This window comes from Ruditapes philippinarum, unplaced genomic scaffold, assembly GCF_026571515.1.
Source record: "Ruditapes philippinarum isolate M1 unplaced genomic scaffold, ASM2657151v2 ctg669_1_1_1_1, whole genome shotgun sequence".
Lineage (NCBI taxonomy): Eukaryota > Metazoa > Mollusca > Bivalvia > Venerida > Veneridae > Ruditapes > Ruditapes philippinarum.
In genome coordinates this window covers 170,128-183,815 of record NW_026859351.1, presented here as the reverse complement: position 1 = coordinate 183,815, position 13,688 = coordinate 170,128, and positions in this window count along the sequence as shown.

The following is a 13,688-nucleotide window of genomic DNA, read 5'->3' as shown; positions in this document are numbered from 1 at the left end:
AAATATGTTTTGCCAAAAGCATTGTTAACTTTTTTACTGCTTTTTATAACATACCATAAAATGTAATTAAATCACAGTTAAATAGAATCATAAATTAGATAAGGAGTAGAGCATTGTCATGCAAATTTAGTATAGTGTTATTTGACTCTTTGTATGTGCATACTTTGCAAGTATTTTTACAAGTTGAATGATCTCGCTATATTATTTATGTATTTTGTTAGATTATTAACTTAAAACATCTTTTTCTATGAGATAACTTTACATTTAAAGTTTTATGTGTATCTATTCAATTAAATGAAATATTATGCCATAGTTATTCGCAGTTATAGCGTATATCTATCTTGATAAATTTATAGCATTATAAATGAAATCAAAAGCATTGCAAAGTATCAAATGAACCTATGTCAATAAAAGTAAAATTATATTTTTGCTAATAGGTTTTGAAATATTTACTTTTTGCCTGTTTGTCTTTTTGAAAGTAACACAACTGTACAAACATCTTTGTTGATGATTACACCAACACATTGGGACTTAAATGACCTTTGTATCATGAACGCACTGCATAAGTGTACAGTGAATTTAAAATGGTTATATCAGCATATTGAGTTTTTCGTACATAGTTATAATGCTCACATGATTTTCAGCATGCAATTTTGTTCTCTACATTATATTGTTATAGATATACAATTTGTTCTTTTCTTATGATTTAAAAAATTACAAGCAACATTATTATATAACATTATATATAAGATTAAAAGGTGAATATTTTCAAAATAAATGATGAGTCTAAAACTTATAATAAGTTAAAGTAACAAAGCAGGCAGTTAAATGGAAAAAAAATCATTGCAGGATTTTGTCAACCTACAAAATAAACTAATAAGATATACTTTCCCTTTCTTTTAATCTGAAATTATTTATAGTATGTACTTTATCATTTTTTTTTACTGATATATCAGTACCTAATCACTTTAATAATATATACCAATCACTTTTTAAATATCAGTACCTAATCTCTTTGAAAAATCAGTATTCAATCACTTTTTTATATATCAGTACCTAATCACTTTTTATATTTCATTACCTAATCGCTTTTTATATATCAGTACCTAATCACTTTTTATATATCATTACCCTATCACTTTTTTATATATCAGTACCTAATCACTTTTCATATATCTGTACCTAATCACTTTTCATATATCTGTACCTTATTACTTTGATATATCTATACCTAAGCTCTCCGTCAGAGGACTTTTACATTTTCAAATCTCAAACACCTGTTGAAAGAGAAAAAAGTAATTCATCGAGTAAATTTACAATAATTGACAACCGTGAGATGCGGGGCTGTTTTTCCTTTGATTAGTTGAAATATGATATACGTATTGTTGAATATTTATCGTTTTATTCATTTAAATTAACGACATAAATATGAGCGGAAAGATTGGTGTATAAGATATAAGAAACTTGTTAAGTAAGACCACCAAGTCTCATATACAATTCTATACACCGGCACATTTGATAATTGATTTAATGCATACATGATTAAAATCAAGATATGGGAAAAAAAATTAACAATTTTAAAAGGGAACCTGTAATACACGCGGTCTATATTTGACATATTGAATCATGAAGATTCGTATCTAGGTATAATATATAAGTGTGAAATATGAACAGGAAATTTTGACAATGCAAATTGTATGGGTTTCTATGTAAAGTTAAACCACCTCTTGGTGCGTGTATTCTAGTATACTCATTAAACATTAGTATAGTTCATGTTGCTTTCAAATGAGTTTTTTTTCCATTTTAAATCACAGATAAATGGTTTTTATGACAATCTTAAATTGTCTACAATAGCGTAACCAGTATGTTCCTTCATATACCGTATGTATAAAAAAGTTCGATAATTAACCTCAGTTAGTGTTAAATACTTGATGCTATTTGATATTATATTGTTGTTGGAACAGATTTACTAACAACTGTATTATTTACAAAAGGCGAAATGGTTTATAAGTTTGTTTGAGGGTTCAAAGAACACTAAAAAGGGTCAATAAGTGTTTGTTTGTTTTTATATTGTTGTTGTTTTTTGTTTTTTCGTTTTTTATCAATTGCTAATAAATTCATGGATTAAGCATTAAACTGTTTTTAAAAAGTGGTACGCTTGCAAGCCAAAAAACATTGTAGAGGACGATGGTTACAGAACAGAACAGAACAGATCTCTTTATTTCCAATGTACATGGCAATACAACATGGGGATATACTATAAACATATACGATATGCTAAACAAACTTATCAGCCGATGAATAGTGTTTTAATTTGAAATAGCATGAGGATTCAATGACATTTAAAGATAAAGATATTAATTTTGGGGGAATCTTTCAACTAAGATTTAATACGCACAATATTCATCTGATGATATAGTTCTAATATATATAAGTATTAAGAAAATACTTTTTATTGACATATCATAGAAAAGAACCCTTAAAGTTAACAAATGGAGACATTTCCTATACCCAGGTAACATGCATATGAATTTTAAGATGAAATTTTGAACAAACTGAATTAATTCTATTATGCTCAAATACAAAGTATTTATTTGATTTAATTACCTTCATTGCAATCAGTTTTATGTTTAATGTAAAATGCTGACGAATTGCATTTTCTGGTAGATAATTTGCTAATTTATCGGTTGTTTATAAATCATGCAATCATGTTGAATTTCAATAATCAAACCTTTATTATAAACAATTACGTCTTGTTTCACTAATACAGGTAAATATTTTAAGAGTAACATGGAGACTTGAGAATATAAGGAAGTATCTAACAGGACTCGTTTGCTACTTTTTGTTGTTGGTTTTGTGTTGGGGCGTTTTTAAATATTTTCTTTTATCGTATCAGCCGCCTTAGATCACATTGTAGTTAATGCCTTGATAGACTGTATGACGAAACAAATAGTGCGTTTTTACCACTGTCACTTAAATTACAAGTCAGTAAGATGTTGTTTGTAGATTAACATTGGGCGAAACTTTGTTGTTTGAAAAATCTGATGCCGCTAATTGATTAGCAGAATATATTATGTTAAACACATATTTCACTTTACTGCTAAATGTTTAAGAATACAATATAAGTTCTTTGTCGTGAATTAAGAACACATTACCACCACCTTGGTAGACATAATGTGATATGATGTAATCATTAAGTGAACAAATATATTCATATGATTTCGGGAGGTTTACAGTTTGATCCGTGACAAGCCGTTAAAGACAGGCGTGCTTTCGTATACACGCTCAAAATCTAAGACGCTGGTGTGATGACATTGATTGCCATGCTCCAGGGCTATCTGGTGTTCAACAGCTTCTTTACAGGCACATTTAAATAGAAAATGTTAATCCTCGGTTACCTGTTGAGAAATATATTGTCTTCAACACTTCTTAAGTCAAATGAGGCCCGAAATATATTATATTAGCTAGAAAATTTCATTTTGTTGCCTCACTGCTGCAAAGTCCTGCCTGCACGTACGTAGTACATATTTAATCCGTCCGCCAAGAAATGAGGGTCTGAAGAATACACACAAGACGCCAAAAAATTACACAGATGCAATAAATATATTTTAAATATCGCAAATTAAACACACCGTTGACTCAATTTATTATAAATATTAGAATTAATTATTTTTAGACTACACAGACTATAAATACATTTGCGTACCATGTTGGGACTTAATGGTGTTAGATAGTATACTTTTTAAGATTTCGCTACATTTTATTTAGCCCTGTTACTTATAAATAATAACGATAAAAAGCGGGTCAATGAAATACATAAAAAATATTTTTAAAAAGCACTTTAAAACACAGCAAGGATGTATATATTACATATACATCAACAAATACAGAGATCTATTGATCACTAAGGGGAAATAACTGTTAACGTCAAACGGTCCGTGCGATAGTGTCCCTTTCTTACTGAAGCAATAATTTATAATACAAAACTCTTCGCATTAAAATCTTAATGATTAAATATAACAGGGGAAAAACATAGCTATTTGTTATTTCCTAAACTATAAATTAATAACTATACAGAAAAATATATCGATTAACCGATTTAAGTGATCTTCAAGATATAATTAACATAAATGTGTAATTAAATGAAAAGGATACGAAATTATTTACTTTCTCTCCGGTAGAAAATTAAATGTATCAGTTTTGTATTGAACTTGTCGCTTTAAGTTCAGTTCAGTTATAAAAGGACACTATTTTTATGTTGAAGGTCAGTATCTTCACCTTAAAATCTATTTATTAAAGGAACTCCAATGAGGTCCAAAAGCACAAAAAAAATATAATTAGAATTTCTTAAATATATCAACTGGGGCACTTGAAACAGAGAGATATGCAAAAGATAATTTAGTGATATACTTAGAAAATTGTATTTCTGTTTTATTCTTAGATCTGCTTGTGTGAAACGCGTTGCAACGCTTTTCATTTTTGGGTAATTTTTCACAGTTAGAATAATTATTCTGGCAAAAACATAGTGAGCGAATTAAATTTTGCACGCAATTTATTGGTATAAACCTATATCAAATTGAACATTAATCTCGAAAAAATTATCTGCAGCCCCGACATGTCAAAAGTTCTCAGTGGAGTCCCTTTAAATTATCTCAGTACGGAGCCATCGTGGTTTGTTTACCACTGTCTTAAGCAAGAAACTGACTCTTACTCTTCTAAATATAATTATGCAAATAAGTGTCTAAATAATTTAAGAAGGCTCTGAAAAAAATGTGAGACCATGCTATGAATTTGTATATCAAGTAACCTCATAAATCATCAACGTTTTTTCAATGATACTACACTTTCTTAAAGACGAATATTGTCACTTTAAAAAAAATGAAATAAAATATATATCCATTTTTAAAGCCGTTAGTCAAAACATGAAACATAGGTAATAATCAGATAAACGTATGAAATATCTAAAAGTCTTTGGTTTCTTTGAAGGTATTTTCTTTCATTGCACTTTAATTTCTTATTTCTCTTATTAACAATACTGTACTTTAAACAAGTACATATGTACTTTATTATAATATGTGTTTATTTAATAAGACATTATTTAAATAATTAGACATTAAATCTTAAATATCATTTTTAGTAGTTTGGGGATGTTTCAAAATTCAAAAAAAAATTTACCATTTTATGTTAAATTTTGAATACAGCTTAAGTCGGTGCTAGGGAGTGTAGACGGTAGATTGCACTTTCCAGTACCGTCCATGAACAGGCTCAATTAAACCAATCAACAATTTCAAGTTTGTCGTTTTGGGCTTTCTTTGGGAATTCAATTTCTCTCTATTGCTTTGTATAACTGATCTATATGAACAATACGAAATATACGGAAACAACAATCACTATTTTTGTAAATTCTTTTTTACCTATTTTTTACAACATTTCTTGTAACATTCACCAATTAAAATTGAATAACATGAGTTTATACTTATTTATTTTATTTCGAATGTTTAGGTAGCTATAAGCTTATAGACATACTGTTGGATCCGTTCCTGTTACCAAACAATAAAGTTTCTTGCTCTTGTCTCTGATTGGGTTTGAACCCACGTCAGTCCTTATATTTCTAGTCTGGTGTGTAATACACCCGGCAACGCCGCCACTAAGTAACATTCATCAGCTACTAAAAGTTTGATAATTGACCTTAGACCTTATTACAAGGGATAGACATGTTCGCAGTAAAACTTTAATCTCCCCATTAATCATGACCTTTACAACCTCTACAGCTAAATATATAAATACAAAGATCGTAGATTAAAACCTCACTAGATTTAAACAGATCAAACCGACATTAAATGAAATTATAGAACAGGTGAAAAAATGTTTTACTTGTTCTTTTAATTTCAGTATAAAAAGGGGGCACTTTATCTTCAAGGCGAAGTCCATTAATCGAATTACAATGTTAAAAAAGCTATATGCCCGCTTCAAGGTAAGTCCGGTCAAATTAAATGTATAAAAGTGTATAGGGTTGATATGAAAGATGAAATGGTAGATGTTGAAATGTAACACGCCAAATGACTTTTTTGTTATCTGGGTGGTACTAGAACGGTACATAATTAATGTCTGCCCATAAATGAATTCAGTTTCTTATGATGTCCCCTAAAGAATAAAAAAAAATACGATAACAGTTAAAAGTTAGTCTCCAATTTAAGATTTATTAGGTCTCGATTTTTATCAGTTGATGCTATTTCCGTTACGTACATACTTAACCATTGTAAGTATGGATTCATGCTACATAATAAATATTTAAATTCTATTTAAGTTGATATGAAAATTTTACTTCCAAAATGCTACTTTAGGTATTTTTCATATGTCATTTGCATTGCAAGGTCTCATAATTCAACTTCTACGTTACGATTTATACTTATTCATCATATTCTATTCTTATAGTTATCTATATAATACATCTGTTTATCTATATGTACATTATTTAAAAATGTGTATTGTTTTATGCCAAATAATTCGTCTTTGAAACGTTCAAATGTTGAAGAAACATTTTATTCTTTATCAAAGCTTTACTTCTTTATAATTCTTGAACAGTACTAATTTTATTTACATAGCAATTACTATTATGATTGTTTCAAAAATGATTGTTTCAAAAATCCGTTGAAAACTATCAATTCTTCAGGAGAAAAAAAAATTGAAGCAAATGACGTGTAAAGAAGAATCCTTGTAATTCAGACCTTATTGCCACAAATGAAAATTGACTTGATATCGTATTATTGTTATTGTATATGGTTAATTAATAAAAACTTTTTATTCCAAATTCATCTTTTAAAAAGATCTGGTTGGAAGTTTATGATTTAATACGATAGAAACAAAAATGAAAATAACCGAAATATCAAGAATTATAAAGTATATTTGTTTTAGTATGCATTGTTATTTTATTACAAAATATTAAAATTTCTTTGCAGCTGATTTTCGTATAATAAACGCAAAAAAATATAAATAGTTTGAAAAATGATTTTACTGCTTTCCGATATTTAATCATGTCCAATAAAAACGGATGAAAGTGTGCAAAATAGTTTGATTATCTAATACGATATTTAATGTTTTTTATCGCAAATGTTATTTTAGAATTTTAAAAGAGTATTACATATTGATATGCTAAATAAAGGTTTATGGTTTAAAATGCAGCTAGCTTGGTATGGTGAGATGTAACCTTCCATATTCTAGTCTGTCCATTTGTTGCGATTAAGTTCGTTCAAAAGTGGTTAACGTAAAACTGAAAATTACATGTAACAAATAAAATTTGAATAAAATTGCAATAAACGAAATATTTGAAAAATAAATCACATCAAAATCATCAATGCTTTTTTTTCTAAAGGAATTGATAAAAATAGAGAAGCCAGCAGTTTATGTAACAACAAAATAATATCAGCTTATAGAGATGTATTATGGTATTTATCAGAGTAATACAGTTTATTATGTAACCATGTACATCATTGGTCAAGACAGGCGTCTTAAACAGTAAATGGAAGATTCTGTAACCTTTGTAACGTCTTAGTAGACGAGTATCATTTTAATATAGAATGCAAGTTATAAGACGAACTTAGATATAAAAAAAATATCAAAATATTGGCAAAGGCCAACTATTTACAGATTTATAGACTAAATGAATAACGAAAACCAGATGATAGTAAGAATGCTTGGAACTTTTACAGTCACATTTCATGTTTAAATGTTGAGTTGTGCTTAAGTCAATGCTAGGGGGCGTGAACGGCAGTTTGCACTCGACAGTACCGTCCATGAACAGGCTCAATCAAACCGAGCCTGCAACATTTTCAATTTTGGGATTCTTATTTTCTTTATTTCATGCACAATGCTTTTAAAAAACGTAATGAAATTTTATATGGTTAGTGTTAAATAAAGTATATGTTTTACAAATATTTATCATCATGTTAAGTTTTAATTTAAAGCAAGCATTGCCACTTTAGCCTGTTATACAGTTGCTGTATTAACATACTGGATATTAATGTTGTATTATGTTAAGGTGTCTTTCAAATGTAGCATAATAGTCAAATCAAAAATAGAAATAGCATATTGGTCATGTAGTTCATCTTTAATATTATCGTCCATCCAGTCCGTCACCTTTACGTTTTGTTTCGTTGAAAGGTTGACTTTAATGCTTTTTTATCTTTCATGTCAAAAATTGTCATAAAATTAACAGAAAATTATGGTGGCTGATGTGTTACACTTTTGCGCGTTGGGTTGTCAACAAAAATCGTTAGCGCCTTTTCGTCTTGTGGCTGTGAACGGTGCGTTGTCGCCACGTCGCCCTGTCAATCTGCTTATATCGAGAGGTTGACTTCTTATCGTGCTGTCGCATGACTCGTTGTCGCGAGCATCAAAGCGCCAATAAGCCAATTCTTCAATTTGAGTCTCACGCGCCACACGCCGCGAGACAACGCGCGACAGGACAACAAGGCGATAACGCGTCGCTTGGCGCTTTGTCGTGATGTAGTCAGCGACAACGTGTAACAAATCAGCCACCATAGAAAAAGCTTGGTTTCAGTGATGGGAACAGATTTTGCTTCCAAACTTTCTTTCCTTATCTTGTATATTTAGTAAAGGTAGCGGAGATGTAAATTTAAACTTTCAAAATTCCTGTAATTTTTGTTACTTTCTTATTTCCTAATTATACTAGTTAATTCAGTCCTCTATTAACTGACACGGGAGATAACACATTACCTTCGTTAACCTTGATTTGGTCACACAAAAAAACCCATCAGTATCACTTTCTTTATAAATTGGCTGTAACCGTGTTATATATATTCTTCCGTTACATGATGCATTACTGTAATAAATCATTCGTGTCTTAAAGATCATCTATATCACTTACATCGAGAGTATAAATAGCTTTTTTGCGTTTCTTTTCTTTTTTCCTTTTTTTTCTTTTTTTCTTTTTTAGTATAAATGATGTTTTGAAAACATATAGTCATCGAGTCATCAAGTGTTTTAAATGTGAAAAAGGTGAAGACATTATTTAGTTTCACTTTTTTTATCTCAAGTAAGTAAGTTTACCAGCTGTAGTATTGCACCTGTATTTCATTAATGCCCCTCCCCATCTCTTATGGCTGTGGGGTTGAAAATTAAAGATTGAGGCAACATAATTGCAACCATCATTTATGCCTGCTTGATTGTAAGAAGCGACTAAATGGGTTCGAATAACTAGAGTCTGTGCATCATTTAGCTCCAACAGGTGAGGGGTTTTTTTAAGTTTGTAACACATGAGATTAGCCAAACTCATCTTTCCCGTTCCGGCGCAATATGACCGAAATTGTGTTTGTGCGCCGTAAAACCAAACAAAAAAGGTCATAAACTAAAATTAAGCCCCTAACATTGAATCGTACTGTTCCGTATTTCCTTATTGTAAACGGTTTGCAAAATTTATTTCAACGAGCGTATAAAAGTTAAATTTTTAAATCGTAATATAGGTATTTTAATTAAATGTATATACGTATTTGCTTGACAACTCTTGATCAAGTGCAACCATAATATCTTTCCTAATGTTAATAGTAGAAATTTCAGGGTAATATATCCGGAAATTGCTTAAATGATAATAAAAAATCATCTCTGATATCTATACTCTGTATATATATTTGAAACATACATGGATAAATTCTGACAAAGCAAACCTTATTTGCATCTTGCTGAGCATAGTGTTTGAATACGAAAAGCAACTTTGTCAATTTAAAATCAAATGTCGAAAACTAATCTCAAGATCCATGTTGCACTTCTTTATGTTTAATCATCCACTAAATTAAATTTCACAACCGTTAAAAGCAATTAATGCATTTGAAATAGAAATCTACTAAAAACAGATGAGGCTATTCCGTTTTACTCATGCGTTAAAATGTAAATTTCATATCTTAAGATTATATCCCGACGGGGCTCCAAAATGAAAATATTTACCTGATTATATAGATTACAAACAAAATATATACGGTTATATATCAAACTGATAATAAGCAGAAGCAAAATTTATTCGAAATGTGTTTCACAGTAAATTTCAATCAAAATTTTATTACTTTCATCGTTTTTTTGTTGTTGTTGTTGTTGTTGTTTGTTGTCGTTGTTGTTGTTGTTTTTGACAAAATTTTAAATCGCTGTATTTACTTTGCTTTGTACATTTGCGTGGGATATATTTTTGTTATTTTAATGATATTTGTATAAATTAAAAAGATATCGCGAAACACTCTCATTTATGTCATTTCTAAATATATCACGATTGTTAAACATTTTGAGTTAGTCATTTCGTTTTTAAGATATAAAAGGAATGTGCCAATGCTAGCGAACAGTTTCTTCGCTTTAGTAAGACATTTAATAGAATAAACATAATTGCTTTTTTACCCATTATCACGCTATATATCTTAAAAAGTTCTTGAACATCTTTCGAATTGGACAAAGCCTTTCATCATCTTTTGGGGAATGTTTCGAAAAATATTATATTTGAATAGCAAACAATGCAGACCTTGGTCCAAAGGCACGTATTTGCGGGCTGATCTTGGTCCGCACAAGTCGCAAAGGTAGAACTGATGGCTCTTCTTTTTTCCATATGCTATAGTTCCTAGCTGCATTGTGTTTATCAAATAAAGCATTCTCTTTGTCGTTTGTGACTTTAATAGTTTCAGTTCAGACAACCCCTCCCTTAATTTGCGCTTTGTTAACTTGACCTTATTGTACCTTTTTAAGTCATCTCGACACTTTTGAGGTCATCATATGTATACATGCCAGCTTTACTTGGGGATAAAGACCTCAGGTGCCCCCAACCTGCTCAATATCTAGCAGGTGTGAAATCACACATTGATGGAGTTTTTTTTTTTACAATATTTGATTTCAATAATCAAAATATGATTAATGTATGTATTTAAAAATAACACTAACACATTATACAGCATTCGGTGCATTTGTCATTTTATCTCTTTAACGCTCATTTATTTTTATTATTCTGTAAAAATAATATATTGTGTATAGCAAAGGGCAGAATGTTAATTGAAAGTGTTTAATTTCTTTTTGTTTTTACTTTTTTAAAGATCTTTCTAAACATTGTAATATTCTGAATAGGTACAAGCATTTCCAGAGATGGTTATAAAATACAGTTATTTGTGTTTTTAGTTTTATTTAAGCTCGGCGTCGTAAACTCCATATGACTGAGATCTCAGCGTCCATGCCGGTCCACTCTAGAAATATCATCGGGGCGGTTTATATGCCGATCTTCCTTAACATGTTCTTCCTTCGTTTGGAGAAAGACAATACTGCCAAAGCATCATGGTCCGTGACGGCAGCAAACATGTGGTATATTAAACGGCTCTTATTAGTGCCACCCTCCCCAGTTAGTCATGACAGGTCAACAAAGACTCTGCTACTGAAGACGATTTGACCTTGACCTGCCGTGTGCCTTCTCCGCGACGTGCACGCCTCGGGAGAGATTTGGAGAAGGAAAATACAGTTAAAGTATTTCGGTCTATTTTATCTACACTGGATTGTGCCGAGGGCGGCGCCCTGTGAACGTCGCCATGCCTTGTTCATATCTGTTCTAATTTTCTTCGTGTTAATTGTTTTAAATCCAGAGTTCCTGCCTAGTCTTAACTTTCAAGGAAGGTGACATTTTAAAAGAAGAAATGTAGTATAATTTCTTTTCCAGTGGAAATTCATAGTATCCGGTTTAATGACGTCAAAATGACATGGAAGTGTGTTTTACAGGCATGTCGTTACAGGAGAAATCATTTTCTTATAATACATTCTTATTAGCAAAAACAGAGTTGTTATAATGATCAAAGCAGCAAAGGGCAGCATTATAAGATGTAATAAATGATTGTCATTTGATAATATAGTTTTATCTCCAATATATATGAAATGATGACTTAATATCTTAAATTATTTACGAAGTTAAATGAAGGTTACATTATTGGCGATCACGTGAAGAACGTGCATTGAAATCTTTCTAACATCATATAAAATGTATCGTTTTTATAAGAAATCCCGCTACGTGAAAATGACTGTGCATAATATGGCTTTTGAAGGTAATCATAGCAGAACTTATTCAATTTCACATTTATATTGATGATTTAGGAATGTAATTTAGTTTATAGATATTCATAAAGGAATTTAAATACGATTTCAATGTGACATAAACCGTTTCAAATCAGATTATTTATGCTTCCATGATTTAATAATGCGATATCTTTTAAAATGTATTTATAATTGAAATAACCTCAGGTATTAAACCATGCTTAATATAGACGTTATCAGTTAATGACAATTATTCAAAAAGGTCTGTGCAAGGTTGTAGTCGATTTCTGTAAAAGGTCAAGGTCGGCGTGTTACGCCAGTTTCAATGCAGGAACTTCGGTGTTTTCTCACATGATACTGGTACTAGCAGGTCATAAGATTCTTTTACAATCTTTTTTAAATAAATATGATATAAAAAGATTTAACACTATAATGTCGGAATACAAAGGAACTTAGGTTTACAACAAGTAAACAAGATTATTTGATATAAAACAGCGAATAATGGCATATTAGTTATAAAAATGATCGAAATATATATAATAGTTATTTTTTATGTAAATATCACATATAAATATATCTTACACAAACAAATACGTTAAAGGCCTAATGAAACAATGTGTAGTCAATTAACAATCCAAATATAAATTTTAAAATTTAAAAAATATAAATTTTAAAAAAATATTTCGTTTAAACATGGAAATATTACGTTAGTTACTTCTTTCGGTAACATCTTATTTTTCATGTGAAAAAAAAAATGAAATTCATCACCTATAACATGATAACAAAACCAACACATTTTTTTATTTTCATTATTAACCCTTATTAGAAGCCTCGTCACAAAGTAAACTGCAAACAAGCAACGTAATATGATGAAATAAATATGTATTGCTCTTGGTAAATATGTAAGTTATTGTAATTTAAAATAAAGATCTAAAACCTGAAATATCGTGAAATCTAATTCATCTGAAGCTATATCTATTTCATTTGTTGTAAAGTTATTTCTTTCAGAAGGAAACTAAAGAAATTAGTCATCAGTCAGCATTCAAAGTTTGTTGAAAATAAAAACCTTTAACGTTGTCTTTAATGACAGATCTTGTTACCTTTTCCCAATTCAAAATGACCGCAGGTATAGTAAAACTATCGTGTACATATTTCACCTTAATGTCTTATGATTGTATTAAAATTAAATGCATTTAATTCTTTGATACTAGATAATCTTACATGAAACATAATATTTGTACAGCAACTGATGATGACAGAAATCCTTGGAGATAAATACATGTATACATGTATGTATATCTGTGAAAAAATACATAATTAAAAAATATATTAGAAATTACAGAAGAAATTGATAGATAAGAAATATACAAACATAATTGAAAACGGTTTGTTTCAGTCATATTCAACTTGTCTGTGTATTGAGTTCTTCCGGCTATATTGAAGCCCTTGCTTCATGATTTCAATCTGCAGAAGAAGTTTGTTGTTTTTATAGACCAATGTCCCCAGGTAATTTCATTTTAAATCTTTAATCTACATCTGATAAATACCCATACTTTCTCGCACATGTTCTCCAATTGTTGTATGTCATATGTGGACTTTCTAACTTTATTGCTGGATGAAAACATTAG